Raw genomic sequence first — 10,051 nt, forward strand, 5'->3', positions numbered from 1 at the left:
TCTCTGCTGAATTGCTTGGAACTTAAGGGAATAGATATGCTTTTCATCATAGGGAACTGGAATGCAAAAGTAGAGATACCTGGAAAAGTCAAGAGATACCTGGAATAACAGGCAAGTGTGGCCTTGGAGTACAAAATGAAGCAGGGAAAAGGCTAACAGAGTTTTGCCAAGAGAATGTACTGGTCATAGCAAACACTCTCTTCCAACAACACAAGAGAAGACTCTACACATAGACATCACCAGATGGTCAACACTGAAAATCAGACTAATTTTATTCTTTGCAGCCAAAGATGGAGAAGCTCTATACAGTGAGGAAAAACAAGACCAGAAATTGACTGTGGCTCAGATCATGAACTCCTTATTGCAAAATTCAGAGTTGAACTGAAAAAAGTAGGGAAAACAAATAGACCATTTAGGTATGACCTAAATAAAATCCCTTACGATTATACAGTGGAAATAACAAATAGACAGAGGTAGACAGAAAAACTACTGACAGAGGTTCCTGACACTACAGGAGGCAGTGATCAAAACCATCCCCAAGAAGAAGAAATGCAAAAAGGCAAAATGGTTGTCTGAGGAGGCCTTACAAATAGTTGAGAAAAGAAGAGAAGTGAAAGACAAAAGAGAAAAAGGAAAGATATATCCATCTGAATGCAGAGCTCCAGAGAATAGCAAGGAGAGAAAACAAAGCTTTCCTCAGTGATCAATGCAAAGAAATAGAGCCAAACAATAGAATGGGAGAGACTAGAGATCTCTTTAAGAAAATTAGAGATACCAAGGGAACATTTCATGCAAAGATGGACACAATAAAGGACAGAAATGGTATGGACCCAACAGAAGCAGATGTTAAGAAGAGGTGTCAACAACACACAGAAGAACTATACAAAAAAAGATCTAATGACCCCGATAAACATGATGGTGTGATCACTCACCTAGAGCCAGACATCTGGAGTGTGAAGTCAAGTGGGCCTTAGGAAGCATCACTACGAACAAAGCTAGTGGAGTTGATGGAAATCCAGTTGAGCTATTTCAAATCCTAAAAGATGATGCTGTGAAAGTGCTGCACTCAACATGCCAGCAAATTTGAAAACCTCAGCAGTGGCCACAGGACTGGAAAATGTCAGTTTTCATCCCAATCCCAAAGAAAGGCAATGGCAAAGAATGTTCAAACTATGACACAATTGCACTCATCTCAAATGCTAGCAAAGTAATGCTCAAAATTCTCCAAGCTAGGCTTCAACAGTACGTGAACTGAGAACTTCCAGATGTTCAAGCTGGATTTAGAAAAGGCAGAGGAACCAGAGATCAAATTGCCAACATCCACTGGATCATAGAAAAAGCAAAAGAATTCAAGAAAAATATCTACTTCTGCTTCATTGACTACACTAAAACCTTTGACTGTGTGGACCACAACAAATTGTGGAAAATTCTTCAAGAGATGGAAATACCAATCCACCTTACCTGTCTCCTGAGAAATCTGTATGTAGGTCAAGAAGCAACAGTTAGAACCAGACATGGAACAACAAACTAGTTCCAAATTGGGAAAGGATTACATCAAGGCTGTATGTTGTCACCCTGCTTATTTAACTTCTATGCAGAGTACAACATGTAAAATGCCAGACTGGATGAAATACAAGCTAGAATCAAGATTTCTGGGAGAAATATCAATAACCTCAGATATGCAGAGAATACCACCCTTATGGCAGAAAAGGAAGAGGAAATGAAGAGCCTCTTGATGAAAGTGAAAGAGGAGAGTGGAAAAGTGGGCTTAAAACTCCACATTCAAAAAACTAAGATCTTTGCATCCAGTCCCATCACATCATGGAAAATAGATGGGGAAACAATGGAAATAGTGACAAACTTTGTTTTCTTGGGCTCCAAAATCACTGCAGATGATGACTGCAGCCATGAAATTAAAAGACGCTTGCTCCTTGGAAGAAAAGCTATGACAAACCTAGACAGCATATTGCAGAGACATTATTTTACCAACAAAGGTTCATAGAGTCAGAGCTATGGTTTTTCCAGTAGTCGCGTATGGATATTCAAGTTGGACCATTAAAGAAATCTGAGTGCTAAAGAATTGATGCTTTTGAACTGTGGTGTTGGAGAAGACACTTGAGAGTCCCTTGGACTGCAAGGAGATCCAACCAATCAATCCAAAAGAATTCACTCTTGAGTATTCATTGGAAGGATTGATGCTGAAGTTCCAATACTTTGGCCACCTGATGCAAAGAACTGACTCATTGGAAAAGACCCTGATGCTGGGAAAGACTGAAGGCAGGAGGAGAAGGGGACAACAGAGGATGAGATGGTTGGATGGCATCACCGACTCAGTGGACAGGAGTTTGAGCAAGCTCCAGGAGTTGATGATGGACAGGGAAGCCTGGGGCGCTGCATTCCATGGGGTCACAAAGAGTCAGACACAACTAAGTGACTGAACTGCCTAAGGGAATAGATGGAGACAGCTGACTGCTTTTATATTAGCTCCTCTACTTGAGACCTGTGTGACTTCTTTTGTTTTTTATTGAAGTTTAGTTGTTATACAATATTATATAATTACTGATATAAAATATAGTGAGCCACAATTTTTAAAGGTTATACTCTATTTATAGTTATAAAATATTGACTATATTCCCCTTGTTGTAAAATATATCCCTGTAGCTTATTTTGTACATAAAAATTTGTACCTATTAATCCCTACCCCTATATTGTCCCACTCCCTTTGCATCTCCCCACTGGTAACCAGTAGCCTGTTTTCTGTATCTGTAAGTCTGCCTTATTTGTTATATTCACTAGTTTTTGTATTCTTTAAGATCCCACATATAAGTGATATTGAACAGTATATTGAACAGAAAGACAAAGTCTTTCTCTGTCTGACTTAGTTCACTTAGAATAATGCTCTCCAAGTCCATCCATATTTCTGCAAATGGCAAAATTTTGTTCATTTTTATGGCTGAGTAGTATTCCATTGTCCCTAGAGAAGGGCATGGCAACTCACTCCAGTACTCTTGCCTGGAGAATCCCATGGACAGAGGAGCCTGGCAGGCAATACAGTCCATAGGGTCACAAAGAGTCGGACACAGTCGAAATCACTCAGCACAAGTATTCCACTGTATACACATATCACACCTTCTTTATCATTTATCTGTGGATGGACACTAAGGTTGCTTCCATATACTGGCAATTACAAATAATACTGCTGTGAACATTGGGATGCATGTATCTTGAATTAGCATTTTTGTTTTTTTCAAATATATACCCAGGATTGGAAGTGCTGGGTCATATATCAACCTATGTGACTTTGGCCAGTCTACTCAACCTCACATCAACCAACTCTCTTTATCTGAAAAATGGGGGACTATAATAAAACTGACCTCCAAGATCATTGTACAAACTAATCTCCAGAAAGGATGTGTCACAGCCAAAAGAAAAATAACAGAGAGGAGCTCAGCAGTAGAGCCCAGAGGAGCAGAAGGAGGGGGCAGATTCTACCTACTGTTTAAGCTAAGGAAACTCCTATGCTTGACTATAAAATTTAGCTCTGAGTTCACTGGCAGCCGAAATAAAAAAGAAATAATTGATGCACTGTATTTTCTCACAATCTCATTAAAGAAAGCTTCATATTCTAGTAACAGCTGACTCCAAGAGGAACTATTGTATGGTCTTTTCTATATGGGACCATAAAGAACATATTAGGGGCTGGATTTTAAATATTTACCCAACACATAGATATTCCCCAGGTAACTGCCTCTCATCTTCTCTGGAGGCTCTCCATGTGTGTAATCATTTTCTTTTAAAACTGGATAATATTTGAAAAAACAAACATAAATCACCCCGCATACAACAGATTGCTCTTGATTTAGTAGCTTCTATTTGGTTTATCTTAACTTTGTGTGGTTTAATGTGGCATTTCATTTTAGAGCTATGGATAATTCCTACTTATACTCTTTTTTGATACAGATGTGAAAGAACAAAATTCAGTCGAGTAGATGTCAAAAATCTTAATTGGCCTTAGTCAGTGATTCATAAATCAGGCAGCAGTCAGTTGGGCAACAGATAGAAGCTGCAAAGAGTAGTACAATTTGAGAGGGTTTCATAACCAAAGTGAGCAGAAACAAGGAAGTTATTTTGGGAAAAAGCAGATTGGCTATTGCAAGGTTCCTTTCCGCATACTGAATAAAGGGAAATCTTGGTGCCTCGTCAGGTAACATGTGCTAAGAAAGCAAACAATGATAACTTACACTTCCCTTTACTGGGAGAGCCGAGTATAGAAGCTTAGTTAACTTCTGGTTTGCCGCAGGAGAGATTCCATTTTGAGCCCAACAGAGATAATACATGAATTCATTCCCCTTTAGAAGAAAATATGAATTAAAAATTAGTGCCAATATATTATGCTAATTGACCTTTCCCTGTGGCTCAGGGGTAAAAAAATCCACCTGTAATGCGGGACACATGGGTTCGATCCCACGAAGATCCCCTGGAGAAGGACATGGCAGCCCACTCCAGTATTCTTGCCTGGAGAATCCCTGTGGACAGAGGAGTCTGGCAGGCTACTGTCCATGAGGCTGCAAAGAGTCAGACACGACTGAGTGACTAAGCACACAGCACACATTTTTGATAATTAATACATTCCTATAATTAAAGACAAATGATAAAAATAAGTCAGTGATCAGAACCAGTGCTCTAGAGCTGTGAATATCTCCAAAAGCATCCATGGAACAGGCTTCCTTTTTTGAATGGCTAGTTTATTTTGCAAAAGATCACAGAAACCTCAAGATAGCATTTTATTCATGTGAAAGAAAGAGTTAAGTAAGCGTTGACAAGATTCATATTTGGGAAATGACATCACAACTTTACCAAGGGTGACATTGGTTTGCTTCATCATTTGTGTACATTCCAGTTTTGCTGATGCTGGTCAGTTGTCCTGGAGAGGGGCGTAGGGAGATTCTTTTTATACCACCTGCAGTGTACTTCTGTGGGGGCGATTGCCACTTTCAGGATGACTGATGAAATTGAAGGTGACAAAGTTTTAAACAACTCTACTCTTCTGAAACAGTCACCGAGCTTTGTGTGTCTCAGATGGGAAATGCCCAAGTATCGCCTACCACATTAGCATCCAACACACCTAACCTTGGGGATATTTAGGCAGGAGAAATGGTGAAATAGAAGAAATGTCCAGCATACAAATTGAGGAAGAAATTTCTGCTCTGAGGCTCGATGGCTGACTCCAATTGGTTCCCTTTATTGGTAAAGTTTTTCTTTGTGGGTTTTCTTTCTGGTCTACTGAGGGCTTGACCAATAGCCCATGGAATGTGTCAGCTCTAATTGCCTGTGTGGGTTGGCACAAGTCATGCCTCAAAATTGGAATGTTGTCACATATAACATAGTCCTCCAAAGGGATAAATGTGGCCTGGAAAATGTTTTATCCAAACATTCCTTAAAAGCAATTGTGTTCTGCTATGGCGAGGGGGCGGACGACTTTCAGAGAACCAGCTGAGCCAATTCCCAGGATACCGAAGCGGTTCAACACGTGTCAGGACACTGCTACCTCCCCTGGCCCCTAAAAATCAGATTTCATCTTCCTGCCAAGGAGACAGACAATGGCCGACTGCACTCTGGAGGTAACCTGGCACTGGTGTCAGGGTAGGTTTCCAAGAGAAATGGGTAATTGGAGAGCTGTGAAGACAGATGAGGGATCCACAGACCTGGGCTCACTTTGGGAGTGAATCTTTACACAAGCGTTGCCTGTTGTGGTAATAGCTATCAATACAGCCTTGCTACAACAGGTTTGAGGAAAGTAAGGACACTATATTCACAGGGGAAGTTTGCTACCAAGAAAGATGCCATGAGTTAAGGACATAATGCAATTACAGAGACAAAGAAAAGACACGGAAATCTTGAGCACCTATATGTGCCAGGTCCTGTGAGTTGGCATTTTTATCATTTTTGTCATGGGACTCCAAAGGTCAATCAAGCACTCACATCCTCCTGAAGGGTCTGTTTTCTTTAGAAATAAATTGCGGCAACCTGGTTCCTATGAGCCAACTGAGTAGTAAATGTTGGGCCACACAGACAAACCAGTTCTTTGCTTATTCACTCTGTTTTCCTCTGCACCTGGCAGACAGGTGCTAGGGAAGGAAAACTGATGCTTGAACCAAATACTCTACAGTTGGGAAAACATTCATTGCATATGCCACAAGTCCAGATAATATTCCTCTTGCCTCAGATAACAATGCAGTCCTGACAACAATCCTCCCTAAAGCCACATAGGCAGGGACTTCCCTGATGGAGAAGTGGATAAGAATCTGCCTGCCAGTGTGGCAGACACAGGTTCAATCCCTGGTCAGGGAAGATTCCACTTGCTCCTGAACTGTGGCCCTTGCGCCACATCTACTGACCCAGTGCTGCAGCTACTGAAGCCACCACGCCTGGAGCCCGTGCCCTGCAACAAGAGAAGCAATGAAAATCCAGCATGGGCAAAAATCAAATAAAGGCACATAGGCAGACACCAACCCCCTGCTGGAAAACTAATCAAAAAACTAGTTACATTGGGTACATATGATGAAGCAATTAGTAGACTGATTTGAATTTTGGGAAAATGAACAAATTTTGAATTGCTCTCTTTATCATGAGAGATTGAGTTGATTGTAGACCAACAGCAAAACAGAATTCGGCACCATTTGAGGACACGCAATCAAGGCCTGCCATCAGAGAAGAACTCTCTACCAGAGAAACTCTCAAGAAAGTTCCCATAGAAAAACTCAGGCCCACAGGAAATGTCTAGTTGAGATGATGGATCACAGACCACCCCATTTGCCAAACTTCCATTTCAAGCTCCTGCAGACACCATCACGTGAAGAAACAATTCTCCTTTTCGTCCTGGGATACATCTTTTTCGGGAAATGACAAACTGGTCTTCTAAATATTTCATGTTTGATATTTGACATTTTCCCATGAGACCCAACCTCACCACGCAATGGGCTGGAGATAAAGATGCTTCTTTTTTTAGAGACAGGCAATACTGCTTTTGGAGAGCGAGACATAACCACAAACACGTCTTAGCAGAGAATAGAGCTGTGACAATCAGATCCCAGGAGATGTGAGTGGGAGTCTATGAGCACACAACATTATCAATACTCATCTTCTGACTGACAGCTTTTCAAATATTTACAGTGTCTGGAAGCTCTCTCATTGAAATGGTCCCATTTTCTCATAAATTTATACCCATTTGTTTAGACAATACAGTGGATCAGTGAACCATGTAGGAGTTAGGGGTGTCAATACTCCCCAAGCCGAAAATCCATGTATAATATATACAGTTGATATATATTAATAAATTAATAACCAAAAAGGACATACTGTGTAGCACAGGGAACTATGTTTAGTATTTAGCATATAAATGAAAAGAATCTGAAAACGAATATATATATATTTGTATACATGTGTATGTATGTGTATATCTGAATCACTTTGCTATACACTTGAAACTAACGCAACATTGTAAATCAACTATACTTCAATAAAACAAACAAACAAGACTTTTCATCTCTCACATCCAAGAATTCAGCCAACTGCAGACTGAATAATACAGTAGTATTTAATAGTGAAAAAAATTTCATGTATAAATCCTGTTGTTCAACGCTCAACTGTGATTGATAAATGCCAGCATGAGACCACATAAGATTTCCTTGAAAGATTTTCTTTTTTTTACTGTATAATTCCCTCTCTACCTCAAAAATAACCTGATTTAGTAGGCTAGGATGGACATAGGAATCTCTGGTTTCTACATTCCTCCATGTGACTCTGTTTTTTACCCTGGTGTAGGACCACTGAGCAAGACAGAGTACCCATCCTAAGGAATCATGACATTTTTCCACCCCACTACTTTTCAAAATGTCTTATGAAGGAAACGGGGTAACAGAGTTTGGCCTAATTGGCCCAAATTATTCTCTATTATTGGCACAAATGTCTGGCCATTAGCAGATGTGTGTGTGTGTGTGTGTGTGTGTGTGTGTGTGTGTGCGCTCAGTCCCTTCAATCATGTCCTACCTACTCTTTGTGACCTCATGGACTGTAGCCCACCAGGCTCTTCTGTCCGTGAGATTTCCAAGGCAAGAATGCTGGAATGGGTTGCCATTTCCTACTCCTGGGGATCTTCCCCACTCAGGGATCAAGCCCTCATCTCTTATGTCTCCTGCATTGGCAGGCAGATTCTTTACTGCTAGCGCTACATGGGACCTACAATAAACCAATTTCATATGGTCTGATCTAATAATTTTACTAGACTTATTTTCTGTTGTTTGTTACTAAGAACCTTAATACATTTCTAATGCATTTCACGATGTATTATTATAATCCACTAATATCATTTCCATGTGTCTGTCATCTCAAAATCACTATATTCCCAGTACCCACAGAGTGCATACTACATCACAGGTGCTCAATAAATATTGGATAAATTAACTGCTTTTGACTTCCAGATTGTACTTTATATATTAATATTTGTATACCTAGTTCTTTCAGAAGACTAAAAACTTTGTGGCCAGAAATTGTGGACTTCTTTTTATCTCTGAATCTCCAGCAGTTTATACAGATCCTGCTAATATTAAAAGTTTCTGGGACTTCCCTGGTAGTTGAGGGGCTAAGACTGCACACTCCTAATGAGGGAAGCCAAGTTCAATACCTGGTCACTGAAATAGATCCCAGACAGCACAACTAAGAATTCACATGCTGCAACTTAAGATCCTGCACGCCACAACAAAGATTGAAGTTCACAAGTGCCACAACTAAGACCCTGTGCAGCCAAATAAATATGTATTTTTAAAAAGCTGCTGAGAGACTGAATTCAAAAAGTTATTTTTTGAGAGAAAAGAGTCCATGCAGATCATCCAATTAAAGTTCCTGTTTTACACAGGCTCTTAGTTTAAGTGATAAAAGTCATGCATCTAACTTAATTACAAAAGCAAAAAATAGTCACTGTTTCAGTTATCATCACTGTATAACCAACCACCCCAAATTGGTGGCTTAAAATAGCAACAATTATTTTGATTATTGCCTTTTGTAGACAACTTTGTACACCCCCAATAGAATTTTCTATTGTTACCAAACTCGAGTTTGGCTGCTATTCACTTGAAAGTGTTAACTGGAAAGGAAAGGATGTTTTATTCAGGAGGCTGGCAACCTGGGGAGAGGGCAGACTCGTGTCCAAAATCGGACTCTGAAGATTATGCACAGCCATGAACGTTTTTAAAGGGCGAATCATTTGGGGAGGGGGTCAGAGTCTTTGTTTTCTTCCACCGTGTGCAGACTTCCTCCAGACTGGGTGGTAATGAGGCAACAGGGCCCTGCTCCAGGAATCACGTGCTCAACTTAAAGCTACCATCCTCCCCCCAGGTAGGGGCCTTTGTTCCTGCAGAAGAACTAGGGTCCTGTTACATATATCTGCGGAGGAGGAAGCCGGATCCTGCTTTATTGATGCATTATCCTGCTTTATTGATGCATTACTGTTTCTTAACTGTTCCACCTTAGTTTCTACATTCCTTCCTTTCTCTGATCAGCAACTCCTCAAATCTGCCTTTTGGAGCTCAGGGAAGGTCAAGGAAGCTTATTTCCTATAAACAAGTGGGGGACACAGAAAGGACTGGTACCCAGGAGGGTCCCAAAGGGTCCTACTCCACTTCACTATGAATAAAGATGTTTCCTGATGCTTGCTCTCTCCTGAGAGACTTCTTAATACTTCTGAACACACTGGGGTTGAAATGACATTCCAGTACATGCAGCATAACTGGAGCTCTGTAATAGACACAGATTAATGAGTAACTTGCTTTAAAAGACTCTTGGGTTGAGGTGAAAGCTTTCAGAGACACTCACATTTCTGTTACTGTGTAACTAGACTCATTATAGTTACTCACACTACATTTCTGCAAATATGTTCATCAACATTTACTGTCTTGTGAAATACTTGATAACTACCAAATGTTGCTGAAGTTTTGATCTAGATCAGAGTTTTTCAGTCTCTGCAATACTGACATTTTTTTGGCTAGAAAATTCT

Source organism: Odocoileus virginianus, chromosome 11, assembly GCF_023699985.2.
Source record: "Odocoileus virginianus isolate 20LAN1187 ecotype Illinois chromosome 11, Ovbor_1.2, whole genome shotgun sequence".
NCBI lineage: Eukaryota > Metazoa > Chordata > Mammalia > Artiodactyla > Cervidae > Odocoileus > Odocoileus virginianus.